Raw genomic sequence first — 12,490 nt, 5'->3', positions numbered from 1 at the left:
CTCAAGGATGGAGGTGAGGGCTGGGCTCTGTCTGTGCCCCTGATCCCTGCTCTATTGTCTATAATAGAGCAAAATCTATTTTGTTCCCTGCACTTCTCCCATTGAATCCCATTTTTCTCAGAATTTTCTTGGCTGTTCAGTTCCATTTGAAAGGAGTGGGCCTTTTCCTGCATGATTCAATGCAAAAGTAATTTCTCTTGGCTTTTTGTTTGTTTGTTCATTTGTGTTCCTTCCTATCCTGTATCTTGATTCCCTCTGGAAAAAGAAAAAAAAAAAGGTAAGAAAAGAGAAGGAAAGTAACACTTCTGCTTGGAACAAAAGGGAGGAGCCTGTGTGGGAGATGTCAGACGGAGGAGAAAATCCCTGGACTTTTTCCAGAAACCTCCATCCACTTGAGTAGTGGATACAATCAGTTTATCAAAACACCCTCTGGTGCATTGCTGTGAGGGAGTGGAGATGTCCCTTCACCAGGAGAGGTTCTCAAATGGTTTTGTACAGCAGAGGTGAGGTTCTCATCTCTGTCACAGCCCCTGTATGCAAAGCAGGAAGGTGCAAGGGGAGACAGGGAGCAGCTGGCAGAGCCTGCCGTGCCCCAGTGGAGCTGGGAGGAGATTTGGGTGTGGTGGCTCCGGTGGCACTGGGTGCACTGGCACTGCCCCTGTTTGCTGACCCTCTGTGGAGATGCAGCCCTGCTCCCTCCTGCTGTGCCTCATAGAAATGCCCCCTCCAAACCCACCCGTGCCCGAGCCCTCACGGTCCCCCCTTGTTGTATTGCACTAAGGAGTTTCTTTAGTTGTGGTTTTGCACGGGGTGATTTGAAATTTGCACTGAGTAGTCCTCGTATTGCACGAATTGTTCCCTTCTCCCATCACAGGGTCTCTCTTTCATGCACCCCTCTGCCTTATACCCCCTGGCGGTCTGGATCTTACCCCTCCTCTCCCTGCTCTCCTCTGTGCTTCCCAGCCAGCTGCTGGCCCCAGGGGAGAAGCCCAGAGCTCTCTTGTCTCTGATAATTTGCTCCCATCAGCACTGAGGAGCACCTGCAGCCCATCCTCCCGGCACTCAGGGCTGAGCCAGGCTCCTGCAGGGAGGCTTTGGGGGCACAAGGGACAGGAAACCCTCACTGGGGGCTGCTCTGCTCCCCAGACTGCCCTGTGGGCTGGGGGGAGGCATGCCAGCAGCATTTGGGCAAGATCTGCAGGTGCAGCCAGAGCTGAGGAGTTCCTCCTTTCTTCCCTTCCACCCTTTGATTTACTGAGAACGAGTGGGGGCACAGATTTTACATCCCTGCTTCTGACAGAGCAGCCCATGAATGTGTCACACACATGCTCACAAACGTGGCTGGGCTTGAACGCTTTTGTCTTCAACGTTTTCCATTTTTTTTCCCCTTTTCTTTCCCTTCCCTTCCCTCCCTTCCCAGACATAACTTAGCCCAACCAACCAGAGACCCTGTGACTGCCATGATGTAGGAAAGAAACAATCCCTGGATGGAGCAGCAGGCTCCAAGCAGCTTTTCCAGCAGATGCACGAGCAGGAAATGCAGCCTCATGTCCAATTTCTCATACCTTATCCATGACTGCTGCACTCACAGAACACGTGCAGCCCAGCAATACGTGGTGCAGAATGGTTTTGGTGTGATCCCTTCCCCTTCTGCTCCAAACCTGGCACTTTTTCTGGGAGGGAAGGGGGCTCTGGAGAGGTGCTGATTTGGCTGAGGTGGGAAATTCCCCTGGGCTTAGGTAAAGCAGCCCAGGCACTGGGAATGGAGCCGTGCCCACGTTTGCTTTGCTAATTAAGCTTAGCTTGGGCTCAGAGGGACTTGTTTTGGAGGGGTAAGTGAGATGAGATGGAGCAGAGCCCAAATGCTCTCTCTGCTCTGTGGAGCTGCCTCTGGGGCTTAGGGAGGTATTTGTCTTATCCTTTTGGACCTGGATCCGGCCTCTCCTCCCCCAGCAGCACCCTGAGTCCATCAAGCAGTGAAAACACTTGATGTCACAACTTCCCAAGGCACAGGCAGCACCTCCTGCCCCAGACAGCCCAAGCTCTCCCCAGCCAGCCTTATCCTAAAGACAGAGCAAGGAGCAGAGGCCAGAGTTCCACAGCAGCAATGCACTCCAGTATCCCTGGATTTGTGCAAGGAAAATGTTTTCTGTCCCCGCCTGCTGCATGACAGCAGCTTCAGGTCAGGTACCCAAACTGCATCCTACACAAGCTGCTCCCCTGCTTTGCAAGAGGAGCTTTTCAAAGAGCAGTAAAAAATATTTTGGTTTGTTTGGGACCCTAATGTGGTCTGGACAGAGCAACATGAGGTAGCACTCTAAGAAACAAACTGGGACCAGTTTCCATGCTGGGATCTTGGTGTAAAACACCCTTTAGTGTTGACTCTGTGTTTCCCTGACCTCTCCAACACCCAGCTTCAGCAAAAATATTTTTATCATCTAATATTTTTTTTCCTTATTATACTGTGCCATAGAAAAAAAAGGATTGAGTGACTAGTCTAATCCAAATGAAATTCCTCTGGCAACAAGAGCAGGAGAGCAAGGTCTGTGCCCTGAAACACAGCACTGTGCAAGGCTGCAGTAATAAAATCACTGGGAACTGTGGGAAAGATGAGTTCAAAGTTTTAGAGAAATCCCACCTGGGTGTGTTTGTGTGGAACACCTATTTATGCATGTCAGCACCACTTGCACAAGGAAAAATTAGCAAATCTCAGCCCTGACCACTGTTTTAAAGCCTTATTTCTGCAGTTTAACCCACACAGTGAAGTTTTTTTCTGAGTAGAGTTCACTGGTGCTTTAAAAAGGTGCCCACAAATTTAATAACGATCATGACAAAGTTTCTACATTCTTGCCTAGATTCCAGGGCTTTCCTCTAAGCTGGCTGGCCATACTGTAAAAGTTGGTCATAAATATCTGTCTTTGGTATAATAAAAGCAATGTTTATATTCTTGACAGAATGCATTTGTGAACTTACAGTCATTAGAGATGTAAACTGAAGGCAAGAAGATAACCTCTCTCCCAAATGTTCTATTTATTTCTGTAAAGTAATTTGTATGATTTATCTTATAGACTAAGGTTTATGGTTCACTTTGAACTCCAGGTTCTTAACTCAGCAATTGCCTGTTTGGGCTGAAGCATATAAGTGATGGCATGACCCAAAGTGCTAGATGAAAGGAAAAAGACAAAAACAAGGCAGGCTTCTGGGATTTTAACCATCATTTCTATATTCCATTGACATCTCTGGATTAAATATTTTCCTTTGGAGGCCAATATGATCATTCCATCTGTGTGCCCTGTCTCCTGGTGCCAGGGCAGAGCAGGGGCACCTCCAATGGGCCACACCAGGACTGGAATGCCAGGGGGTCAAACCTGGCTTCAGTCAGAGCTCCCAGTTTACAAACATCCATAAGCATTAAGGAAGCACCTATTTCATAAAATAGATTCATAAAAGAAGAATTTGGTGTTGCCCTGTGTGCTGCTGCTGTGCTGGGCTGGGAAGCCCACTCTTTCTAAAGCCCATGGGTTTTAAAGCCCACGGTTTTTAAACACGTTCCTAACTCTTGTTTGCGGGAGAAAATATTTAATACTGAATAGACACAATCTTCCTGACTTTGCAAAGTATGAAATGAATCTCTGAGAGCTGTGACCTGCCCTATTCATCCAATACCAGCCAGAGAAAGCTGCTGATGTAGCAGGAAAGCTCCTACAAGGCTCAGGTTTGGGGCAGATGCTCCAGAGCAGAGAGCAGTGCTGAAAAGGTGGGGTGACCCCAAGTTTCTGTTTGGTTTTGTGTTTTTACCACCATTTTTTAAAAGAATGTCTCATTCTGACACCTTGTAAGAAGGCAGTGGATGTGCTGTGCTAAAATATTTAAGGTTGGCTCAGCTGTCCCCACCCCTGAGGGTGTTTCTGTAAGCAGGGGTGACATCCTCAGGGAGAATTGCTGGAGGCAGTGTGGGACCTGTTCCCACCAGGCTGTGGGTGCTGAGTGCAGTTCCTGGGGAAATGCTTCTTTTCATTCAGCCCAAATTTTAATTTTAGCAGATTCCTGATGGAAGGATGTCATTAAACACAGCTCATTTCTCAGCATCTCCACCAGTGCCATCAGAAGGGATGAAGCAATTTCTCCATCACTTAGCCTGGCAAAAATGTAAGAGACTCAAGTGTATATAATGAAATTTATCTTTTTTGAATAAGTGAGAAAATCTGGAGTAAGAGGAAAATTATCATTCCCAGACCTGGCTGGAAGGTGGAGTTTATATTCTGTAGGAAACTTGGATTATTCAAGCCATTTTTCATTCCAAATCAGTGTCAAAAAGTCACCTCTCCTCCAAGAACAGCTCATAAACTGGAAATTTTGAACATTTTCCATTGAGAAACATCTGAACAGGTCAATAATAGAATCGTATATATCATATATAGATATGAGATATAGATATGAAATATATACCAAAATAAAACCACGAAAGTCAAATGATTCATTTTGTTGCATTCCTCCTGCCTGTTCTCAGAGCAATGGGGTATCTTCATGTTTTCAAGATGACTAAAAACAAAAGCAGCTGACTTTAGGCAGATTATTGTGCTTTGAAAAACAGTCATGTGAATTTTCAGTTGTTCTGGGCAGCTCTAACATAGGAGAGTGAGATGGCTTTGAGAGCTGTGGGTAAATTTAGAAGATATTTATAAAAGTTGCTGGCTCAGCATGCATGGAAAGTGTTCAGCTACCAAACACACCCAGGGTGCAGGGACAACCCTATCCTCTCTACAACTCTGCCATAATTTTGGTTTACACCAGCACTTGTTTAGTTGTGATTTTCTCTGGTGGCACTGGAATGTAATTCCAATTAGGAACTGTCAGGATGCCTGCAGAAATCTCTCCTCGATGTTGCAGGATTTGGCCCCTGGCTCTCACCAGATTAACAGGAAAAGATGCTCTTTGTACCAGATAGGCAGCAAGGCTGGAAGTTATTGAGGCCATTTAATCTCCTAATTGTTCTCTTATGAATTACCTGCCCTGCTGGGCCCTTGTGCTGTCTAACCCAGCTGAATGTGATTTCTGAGAGTGAGGAAGAGCTGTGTGCTAAGTGCTGCCTATATTTTGGTGCATTTAGTTATCAATATGTGGAATTCTGTCCAGTCCTGGACATGAAAAATCCATATCTTATCTGGCCTCTGCCAGGTCAACATTACTCACAATTCAGACACCATTTACTCTGCAGGGCTGAGACCTGTGTGATGCCTGGCTCTGACCAGTACTATTATTCACTTACTCTTGAGAACACTGTAATTAATCAGAAATACATGTTAACACCCTGTCTTCTCTCCCCTGCCTCCACCAAAAGTCCCCACCAGCCACCCAGCTTCTGAAAACCAGGATTAAGCCCTTAGTGAAGTTAATGGGAAAAAGCTCAGCAGGAATTCATCATGCTGGGGGTCAGCCTCCTGCTTTTTCTTGTCTCCTAAGGTAGGCAGAGAGCCTGGAGAATGGGAGCAGGGTTAGCAGCCACCAGCTGCCTGTGTCTGGGGTTTGCTGTGCTGGATGTGGCCGATGCTTGCTGTGCAGAAGTGAAACAGAAACTTCCCTGGAGTTGGGCTAATTGGATTGGAGGCAGAGTTTGATACTGAAGCTGGTGTTGTGTCAATGAATTATTATATAGTGCAATAAAGGTTGTGAAGGGAAGGTGGGAACACGCAGTTCTTTGCAGGTGTAATAATTTCCCTTTTTTTTTGGTGATAGACATAATCCACTGATATCAAAAATCACACTTCAGAATTTTCCAGCTGCTGCAGCACCTAAGATGGTCCTCAGTGATTAATAGGGCTGACAAAAAGGTCACCTGCAGGCACCCCAGGGGCTCCTGGCTCAAGGACACCCATCCCTGCCCCAGGGATCACATCCTGCACAATTTCTTCAGCTCTAGCAGGGAAACCAAGCCAAAGCAGAGGGTGGCTGAGGTGCTCCCCCCCTCAGGAACACAAGCTGTCCTGCCCACATTCCTCAGAGCACATGCATTTAACCTGAAACATGGAAAGTAAGAGGCAAGACCTGGCCCCAGCAGCCGGTTGTGGGGAGCTGGTGCAGGCAGGAGCAGAGTGTACAATGGACCATCTGTTTCCCTCTGTTTTTATTCCCAGATTGGATCAGCTGGGCTAAAGGAAAAATAGAGAGAGATGGAGCACCAGAACAGCAGCTCTGACAAGGGGCACGGGCACAAGGGAAGGTGCAGAACTGAAACAGCTTCTTCCAGAGGCAAGTGGAGACAGTTCACCAGAACCCAGGAAAAATGAGAAATCCTCCAAAACACCGAGTGTTGTATCCATTTTAGACAGCAGCTTTACCCCAACTCTGAATGATACTGGGTTTTCTATAAACCCCAGGCTGCTTCTCAGAGATGGGGTTGTTTGTCCTGAAATTGTGCCCACTTGTCCCAAAATGTCTCTGAGCAGAAAGGCTCTGTCTGTCCCAACACAGCAGGCTGTGACTTGGTGCTCCACATGGGAATAATTTCTTCAGTGTCAGGGGAAACTACTGGTGGCCCTGATGTTAAGCACAGGATTAAATGCTTTGTTCTTTTAAGCCTTGAATATATAAATAGTCGCAGGTTGCAAGGTGCAGGAGAATAAAAGTGGCCAGGAATCTGAGCCTTCCACAGGGTTATCCTGTGCATCAGCAAAGCTTCACTCTCTGCTGGGTTAGGCATGAAAACTGACATAATTCTGTCAGGAAAAGCACCTTTTTAGGGTGGGGCAGGTCCTTGCTGTTTCTCAGTGTACATTGGCTTTGTGTCAGGGCTGTAAGGATGTGGGAGCTGGGCACCAGCCGGGACTGAACTGCCCGGGGCTCTCGTTGCCCTGCCAGAGCTGCTGGGTGGTCACGCAGGGGTGACCCCCGGGCCATGCCCTGCTGCCACCCCACGGGTGTCCCTCCCCAGGGCTGATAAGGGCAGCGAGCGCTGTTTTCTCTCTCTGAGGCTGACCCGCGGCTGACCCTGCTCTTGACAGGTCACCCTGCCCGGAGCTGGCACTGCGGGGACAGCGGGACAGGGACACGGCGGGGCTGTGCCAGCCCGGGGATGCCCCTCGGGGCTCTCTGTGCGGCCCCTGTGGAGGATTTGGGAAGCTGGAGGTGCTTGCTCCTGATGCCTGCACCTTCCCTGAGGTATTTGCTGGGTCTACAGGAGGAAGGAGGAATTGGGAATCTGACTCCATGTTCTTAGAAAGCTAAATTATTAAGGTATTGTATTGTATTATATATTATATTATATTATATTATATTATATTATATTATATTATATTATATTATATTATATTATATTATATTATATTATATTATATTATATTATATTATATTATATTATATTATATTATATTATATTATATTACATTATAGAATAGAATAATGTAATTATTAATATAATATAATATAATATAATATAATATAATATAATATAATATAATATAATATAATATAATAATCATATCATATTATTGTATAATAATATTATAATATATATAATATAATATAATATATTGTTATATATTATATAATATATTATACTATAATAATAATAATATTTAATATTATATTATTACAATATTATATATTATATTCTTATATATTATTGTTATATATTAATAATAGTATATACATTAATATTACTATATATAATATATTATTATATAAAATAATATATTATATATAATAATTAAATATTACATATTATACATTATATAATATATTATAATATGATAAAATATTACATTAACAATATTATATCATATTATGGTATATAATATTTATTATATAGAATAATATAATATAATATGATATAATACAATTATATTATATTAGATTAGATTAGATTAGATTAGATTAGATTAATACTAAAACTATACTAAAGAATAGAGAAAGGGTACTTACAGAAGGCTTAACAAGAATGATAAGAAAAACTCATGGCTGACTCCTCAGAGTCTGACACAGCCAGACTGTGGTTGGTCATTAAGTAAAAACAATTCACATGTTGGATAAACAAACTGCAGACCACATTCTAAAGCAGAAAAACAGAGAGATGAGAATCAATTAATTCTTATTTTCATTTTTCTCTGAGGCTTCTCAGCTTCTCAGGAGAAAAAATCCTGAAAAAATCCTGGCGAAAGGATTTTTCCAGAAAATATGACAGTGACACTTCCCCACCCACTGTGTATGTTCCTGGCATCCTGCAGCCTTCCCCAGGCGCTCAGCCCTCCTTGAGGGGTATTTAAGCCAAAAAACCCCACTGGTTCACAACATCCTGGCAGAAGCCACTAATTGTGGGTCTCAGTGGACATTGGCTGCACTCAGAGGGAAAGGCTGGGGGAGAGCCAGCCTGGGGGCACAGGGCTGGACCCTGCAGCAAATTCCTGCCCAAGCTGGAGGCAGGACCCCCCAGTGTTGTAGGAGAACCCCAACAGCTCCCCTGGGATCGTGGAGAAGGGCCCCTCACTCTGCCTCAGCCCCATAAACCCTGCCTTGGACCTCCCCCTTCTCAACACCTTCAAATGCCTGAAACAGCAGAGCTTGCCTTTTCAAGCTCTTCTTGGCAGCCACAAGGTATAAAAAGATGATAACAAATAAAAGCTGAGATAATTGCACAATCACACAACCCCAGGAGTAGTGGAAAAGGAAAAAAAAAAAAAAGAGAAACACTTGTTGCAAGATTTTAGGTTTTATCATCAGAGCTGGAATTGTTATCATTAAAAGCAAATATTGCAGAGCAGAAATATCTCTGTTATAAAGTCAGATGGGAATTTCGCCCTAAAAATACCTGGCATTTCTCTGAGCTGTGCCATGGGAGAACCTCTGGACCTGACCTGTAAATGTGTGAGGTGTCTTATAAACAAATAATATCAATATCTCCTTTGTGGTATTTATAACCTGCATAATACAAGAGAAATTAAAGCCTTTGCAAAAGAGGGCAAGGAAGCATAAAGAGATTATAAAATGTACATAAGAACTCACTGGGAGAGATGTGAGTGAATACAGAGTGTTTTATCACTAATATCATTTCTCTTAGAGGCACAGACAATTTAAATATGTATTTTGAATGCAGCCAAGAAATATAAAGGCGACATAGCAAAATGATTTTAAATAAACAAGTAATAAAAAATAGCTTGAATATATCAACAATGAAAGCACAACAAAAAGGCTCATATACATGAAGGTATTGATGGCAGAAATGCATTTTGCACAATGGTAAATATAATGGAAATGCTAACACTTATTAATAACCTAGAAAGATTTGCAGGAATACTGTTGGGGAGGGGGCAAGAGGTTACTCATTTCAGAGCTTTTGACTGTCAAACTCCTTCAGAAAAATTACACACTTCATTTCAGCTCCTGAAAATTACATACACTTTTTTTTCATTAAAAATAATCTCATTCAGGTTTTCAGAAATGGTTTTTTCCTGTAAGTGCCTCAAACAAACTTTCACAAATAATCCCTCGTTTTGGCTTGTGTTGCTCTGATAAATCACTGAAACAACACTCTAAATTATTAGACTCAGTTGACTCAAGGAGTTCAACATGTAGAATTGAGATAAGAACCAAAAAGTCGCCAAAGGCAACTTTGAGTCCAGGAATAAAACCAAGGAAAATCTGTAAAGGGAGTGTGGAGTTAATGGAAACACCACTTGAAATATTTACCTAGTCACTTGCAGCATTTTCCCTACAGTTTTTTTTGCATGTCCAGATAAACACCAGCCTCTCTGGCTGACGACCTTTTCCAGAGCTTATCTCCTCCAGCAACCCCGTGTCCTTGGATCTCTGATCTGCTGCCTTTGGACCCCTGTGCACCCTCCTGGCTGTGCTGTGGGAGGGCAGGGGATTGTCCTGCCTCTCCCAGGATTGCATCCATGGCCACCACAGCTGGGTCCAGCCCAGGGAGCCCCAGCCCTTGGGGGTGGGATGATGGGGGGCAGCTGGGCAGGGGACATGCAGTGACCTGGGGTCTGCCTGCTCCCCTCCATCCCTGGCTGTCTGTGCAGGGAGGAGCAGCTGTGTCGGGCAGCTGCTGGTAGCGTGGCTGCTCCTCTGCTGCTGAGCCACCCCATGTGAGCTCCAGGCGGGTGCTCAGCCCTGGATCTTGCCTGATGAGTGGTTTCTCCCAGCCATATCCTTTCATGACCCCATTTCCAAGGCTTTCCCCTCACCCAGGAACATGTGCATCCCTGCTTGGGGCTCAGGAGAAACCCACTGAGTTATTTGAACCAGATTGAGAGGGTGTGAGTGGATTAGGGGAGGATGTAAAGAGGCTCTGCCCAGGCTGCAGCTGCCCTTCGTATGGGACCTGATGGAAATGCAAGAGCTGCTGGCTGTTCCTGCCTCTGACCCATCCCAAAAATGATACAGCTGGAGACACCCATGGGAACCTCACAGCCCACAGGGTGGTGTGTACCCATCATACCCTCTGCACTGCTCTGACTCCAAGAAAACCTAACCTAACATCATTTCCTGGCATCTGGGAAGCCTGAAGCCATATCTATTCCTGCCCTCTGCTTTTTATTAATTAGTTCCCAGCATCAAAATATGTGTTCAGAACTTTCCAAACACTTTATTTATCCAAAGGATCATGCAGGAATAATCAATCCCCTGAGCATCTGGTTTCTTTTGATTTCTTTTTGGTGTTTCCACCCCCCCGTTTAATCTGGAAACCTGCTGGGGAACCAGCAGGAGATGTGTGATACTGAGCAACTTCATTTATGGGGCTTATAGAGTAAAAGCTCTCCCAAATGCATCCTGCTGGTAGAAGCCAAGCCAAGGAGAGAAAGGGAAGGGAAGGCATTGGAGACTCCATGGATGGCGCAGGTCTTGGGTCCACAGCAAACGTGGCTGCTCCTGCTGGGTGAGCTCATGCCATTTTTCTGCCAAAGTTGCACAAAACCAGCTCTATTATGATGACAGCACCTTTTTCAAATTTAGCTGATTTTACTACGAAAGTGGACGAGGATAAGCCAGGAAAACACCATCATGAATATGGAATGAGCATCCATAGAGAACATTTGTCATTTCAGATGATACAAACATCAGGGGTTATGCTGGTATGGTTTTAAAGAAAATTCCCTTTTTGGGATGTGGTCTTTCCAACTTGAGGAGGTGGAAATGCTTCTTAAAATGTTGTCCCAGCTGAGCCATTGGATATCTGACCCAGTGTCACCCCAGGCAATGGAGGTGCTGTGCATCCAGCCCTGCTCCAACGTGTCATCCTGCCTCTTCCTGTGACATTAATTGGCTGTACTTGGGCAGGATCCATCAGCCCAATGCATTTGAAGGTTAAAAAGCAAAAGTCCCACCCACTCTTTCCGGCTCAAGGGCTTTCACCCCATTTTCTTGGAAGGTTGATCTCGGTGAAATGACTCCCATTCAGCCGTAAAATAAATACGTGTGTAAACTGCCGGGGCACACTTCAGACTTTGACCCGCGGAGCCCGCACCGCTGTTTTCACCAGCTCACCATTGAGCTCTAGCCCTTTGTAAACTTTTACTGGCTTGCCTTGGACGTGGCAGGAGCAAACAGTCTGCCTCAGCAATCGCAAACACGCGGGGAGGCTGCGTCGGCGGCCGAGGAGCCGTGCATGGCACCGCCAGACACGGGGCCCATGACTCACGGCCTCCCCGGGCCATAAAGCCCCAGGGACTGGTAGGAATTGCATCCTGGAGGGGCTGGGACTGAGACTGGAGCCTTGGGAGCAGCTCCACCGAGAGGGCATCTGGGCCATGCTGCTGCTCCCCTCGCTGCCTTATTGACCGCTTAAATCCTCTGCAGATCAAAGCGGGGCTGAGGGTTTCTTCCTAATGCTGCTTGAACTACACTGACCTTTTCCTCTGGAACCTCTGTTAACTCCTGCCCATTACTCATTGTAAACAAAAGGGAGATCCAAAGGGTTTCCAACGGCCGAGATGGATGGGAAATGTTAGGAAGCTGGTGAAGGATGCTCAGGCAGATGACATGATTTAGGGAAAGGAAGGAATTCAGACCCACACGGGCTCGCAGCCCCACTCTTCATTGTGGCACCTTTAACTGTGTCCATGTCTCGTGCAGAAATGGCTTAGAAACTGTGATGAGTTAAAATGCTGGAGTGGCTCAAATATGGACTTTATAACTCAGTCGTGGGTCAGACTGGCAGGCGATCCCCAGCCCTGCTGAGCATATGCCAGTGCCCATGGCATGGTTTGCAGCTATAGCTGACAAAATCATGCCATCAAGTGGGAGGGACCCTGAACTCTGGAGCAGCTCTGCTTGGAGCTTTGAACTTTGTGGTTTGTCTCTGCCTCCAACACAAATGCTGTGCTGCCGTATGGGTACTTGGCACCGTGGTTTATCCTCTCCTTTCATATCTTATCCTCTTTGGGAAGTCCTCTGGTAATGCCTCACGTGCTCTTTGCTTTGGGAAGACCATGTGTACAGGCTTGCAACAACATTAAATCCCATCATGGTCCATTACTCTTGTCGTAAA

This window comes from Molothrus aeneus, chromosome 17 (genome assembly GCF_037042795.1).
Source record: "Molothrus aeneus isolate 106 chromosome 17, BPBGC_Maene_1.0, whole genome shotgun sequence".
Taxonomy (NCBI): Eukaryota; Metazoa; Chordata; class Aves; order Passeriformes; family Icteridae; genus Molothrus; species Molothrus aeneus.
The sequence above is the reverse complement of the archived record's forward strand: the minus strand, read 5'-3'. Positions refer to the sequence as shown.